The 4235-nt window shown below is 39.5% G+C and overlaps 1 non-coding gene across 1 annotated transcript; it reads left to right on the top strand.

Annotated features, from left to right (window-relative positions):
• The first annotated feature begins 1292 nt into the window (after positions 1–1292).
• Positions 1293–1400, top strand: LOC112724904 (small nucleolar RNA R71). The gene has a single exon (XR_003164044.1). It is a non-coding gene; the product is annotated as a small nucleolar RNA R71 (small nucleolar RNA).
• The last annotated feature ends 2835 nt before the right edge of the window (positions 1401–4235 follow it).

A 4235-nucleotide genomic window follows, 5' to 3' on the forward strand; every position in this document is an offset into this window, starting at 1 on the left:
GCATAAATCCTTCAGAAACTTTGCATATTTAGGTACTTACTGAATAATATCAAAAAGGAGAACAATTACCTCAACCTTTTTGAAAATTTCTACCATTTTGGGATCAAGTTCCATCTGCTTTCTGGACTTCCTTGCAAGGTGTGGGAATGGGATAGGGATCGCGCCACTTGCAGCCTCTGTATCCTTTGGTACTCCATCCTTAGCTGAGCCGTTTCTTCTTCAACCTTGTCTTGTTCTTCATCTTCTTCTTCAGCATCTTCCATTTCAGCATCTTCCACTTCCACTGAGTCTTTGATTTGGGCGTGTTCTTTTGGGCTTGGCTCCTCCTGATTCCTCTCTAGCAGTGTGGTTCCGGACCTTAAGGTGATAGCATTGATGCCACCCTTGGGATTAGGTAAGGGTTAAGACGGAATTCCACTGGAGCTTAAAGGTTGGTTAGTGGAAGTAGGTAATGATTCTATCCAGGCGGCGAGAGCTTGTAAAGTAGCATTCAGACCATTTAGAGTAGAGTTCAGTGTAGTCTGCATGTCTTGTTGTCTTTGTGCAAGAGAACGAAGCATCTCGTCATTTAATGAGGAAGTGGGATAAGTGATCTGTGGGATTTGTTGTTGGTTATGCTGGGGTCCTTGTGACTGTCTTAGGTGAGGAGCTCTGTAAGATTGGTTCTGATTCTGCTGTCTGTTGTTGTTATTCCACCTCTGGTTTCCATTATTGTCTCTGCCTCCTCTGTTGTAGTTGTCCCTCCAGCCATGGTTGGAATTATCTCTCTAACTTTGGTTAGAGTTGTCCTGCCATCCTTGGTTATAGTTTCCTCCTTGGTTGTAGTTGCCGCCTTATTGATTGTATCCTTGATTCGATCGGTCATAGAAGTTATGAGTAGCTGCCATAGTATTATCTTCTTGTTGGAGCTGCGGGCATTCATCAGTATAATGACTATAATCAGCACAGATTCTGGATACTCTTTGTGGAACTAACTACTGGCTTTGTTGTGGTGGAGAAGGCTGAGCTTGTTGTTGTTGGTTCAACTGCATTTGCTTCAGTAGGTTGGTCATTTCACATATACTCTGTGTAAGAGCAGAAGTTTTAGTGCTGGAGGAAACTTCTGCAACAGCTTTTGAGTGGTTGCTCCTGTGCCTGTGATTTCTAGTAGACTCAGCTAAGTTGCTAATCAGTTGCCATGCTTCATCTGCGGTCTTGTACTTTTTCAGAGAACCATTACTATCACCATCTAGTGTAGTTTTATCCCGAGGCTTCATGTCTTGAGTGAAATAGCTGATTAACACTAGCTTGTCAATCATATGATGGGGGCATGCATCTAGAAGGTTCTTAAAGCGCTCCTAGTACTCATAGAGAGTTTCTGATTCACCTTGAACAATGCATGAGATCTCTTTCCTTAGTCTGTTTGTAACTTCAGCTGGAAAGTATTTTTCCAAAAATTCTCTCCTGAGTGTATCCCAGTTGGTAACAGTCACTTCAGGTTGGGAGTAGTACCACTCCCTCGCCTTTCCCTCAAGAGAAAATGGGAAGGCGGTTAACAGAATAGAAGTTTCATTCGCACCATGACGCCTAACAATAGAACAGGCTGTCTGGAAATTCCTTAGGTGCTTAATAGGCTCTTGAGCAGGTAAGCCATGAAACTTGGGCATCAAGTTGATTAATGCAGTCTTCAGCTCAAAATCTGCAGCCAGAGTTGGATGATGCACTTGATACGGCTACAGTGTAAAATCTGGGACTCCAGCTTCCTAGAGAGTAATCCTCCTAGGTGCTGCCATGCTATCTGCACATGAATCAACTGAATCAGTAGTAAAGGAGCTTGTTTCGCTCTCAGATGGCGGTTCAAATTCGCCCTCAGATGAGACTGGTGAATTGATAACAATCACTTCACCACCCTCAGAGGCTAACCTGTGTCGAGCTCGCCTAATACGTGAAATAGTTCTTTCAATTTCTGGATCAAATGCAGCTAAGCTCGGATCAGGCAGTGAACGCGTCATTCAATGAAAGAAACATATAGCTCATGGTAATAAAATAAAATAAAATATGTAAATAAAATAAAAATATGTACACTAATTAATAATTTAGCACACAATTATAACTCCCCGGCAACAGCGCCAAAAACTGACGAGCGGCGGAAGTTAGACCAATTAAGAGATTATAATATAATAGAACAGCGTTGCGAGTATAGCTCTTAACCAGCAAAAATCCGCCCCATCAATTTAGAAAGGTTGTCACAAAAAAGTTTAGAATAAAAATACTGGAAGTATGAGTCTCAGGTCATCTCCCAACGAGTTGCGAGAAAGGATGCTATTTTATTAATTTGGAATTTCCACGAGAGTTTGAGAGTTGAATAATGAGAAATTAAATAAGTGTAAATTAAAGCAATAAAAACTAAGAATGATTATTAATATTCTAGATAAAAAGCCTTGACTGGGGGAATGATTAATTGGATGTTCTATCCTTGTTGGGATCTCTTAAGTGTAGTATTAAAAAGGTTGTTATTTTCACTTAGTTAACCCTAACTAAATAAAGGAAAGTCAAGTGATTGAGCTAACTCTTATTCACAAATCCTAGTCCTCTCCCTTGGGAAGGTCTAGCGTTAGTAAATACAGAACTGGCAACAACTTCCAGTTTAAACAGCACTTAAGCCTTCCAACTCAAGTGTTTCCTCCTAATCAACCCCATATCAAGTATGGAGTCTACTCCATTGACATGAATATAATGCTCATAAAAATATAAGAAGAAGACATAATAAATTGAATAAAATAAAGCTTTGAAAATTAATTAAAGATAAAGTAATCATTTTCACTAACAATCCATGAAAATAATCCACTTACTACTTTAAACAAGAATTAGAAATATGGAATAAATAAAAGAGTAAGTAAAGAAACAAACTAGAATAGTATCTTCAACGGAGGTAATGACTCTTCAATATCCAAAAGCAAAAGCAATAAACTGGGAATGTAAAGAGAACCTAGAAGAAGAGTAATTCACTCTAGATTCAGATCTAAAACTATCCTAATGAGAATATATCAATGCGTCTAAAATTGTGTATTGAGTCTCTGCATGTTCCCTGGCTTTATTCTGTGTTTCTGGGCAGAAAACTGGGTCAAAACGGGGCCCGAAATCACCCCAGCGTTTTCTGTTAATTCTGCAGATTGCGCAGGTCAGGCGTACGTGTCGTTCACGCGTTCGCGTCATTCAGTGATTTTCCTTGTCACGTGTACGCGTCGTCCACGTGTTCGCGTCATATGTGCAGACTCCAATCCACGCGTTCACGTCAGGCACGCGCACGCGTCGCTGCAATTTCTCCATTCCACGCGCTCGCGTGAGCCATGCGCGCGTGTCGGTGTTCGCTGGTCATCTCCTTAGTTTCTTGTGTTCTTTCCATTTTTGCAAGCTTCCTCTCCATTTTCTAAGCCATTCCTGCCCTATAAAGCCCGAAACACTTAACACACGGATCACGACATCGAATGGTATAGAGGAGAATGACGTGGCGGAAATTGGCGAGTTAAGAATTGTTATAAGATATGCGTTGCAAGTATAGTTCTTAACCAACCAGAAATCCGCTTATCAATTTAAAAGGGTTGTCACAAAAATTAAAATTAAAATACTGGGAGTATGAATCCCAGGTCGTCTCCCAACGAGTTGCAGAAAGGTGTGCTATTTTATTAATCAGATGTTTTCAAAAAAGAGTTTGAGTTGAATAAACAGGAAATTAAATTGGAGAAATTAAGTAATTTAAATAAAAGCCTTGACTGGGAGTATATTAGTTGGAAGCCCTATTCTTGTTGCAGTACTCTCAAGATTAATTGATAATTGAAGGTTGTTCTATTTAGTTATCCCTTACTAGGTAAGGGAAAGTCAAACAAGTTGGAATGCTGTTTCTATTCACAAGTCCCAATCTGTTTACTTGGAAGGACTGGCATTAGTGACTAGAGAGCAATCCAACAATAAACTCAATTACAATTTCTCCTTTGAGCATTCCAACTCAAGGGTTCCTTTCAATCAACTCCCCATCAAGTTAGGGAACTACTCGCTCATTGTGAATGTGGAATTCATAACATAGAAAAGAGAATTAAAGAAAGACATGATAAATAAAACTCAAAGGAATCAATTAGAAATAAAAGTAACTCTTGTATTAATAAATTCTAAAATAATCCAATAGTAAAATTGAGTAAATTAAAGGACATGGAAGAGTAAAGCCAAGTAAAGAAAACGAACTAGAATGACGAAGTGTT

Source organism: Arachis hypogaea, chromosome 11 (genome assembly GCF_003086295.3).
Source record: "Arachis hypogaea cultivar Tifrunner chromosome 11, arahy.Tifrunner.gnm2.J5K5, whole genome shotgun sequence".
Lineage (NCBI taxonomy): Eukaryota > Viridiplantae > Streptophyta > Magnoliopsida > Fabales > Fabaceae > Arachis > Arachis hypogaea.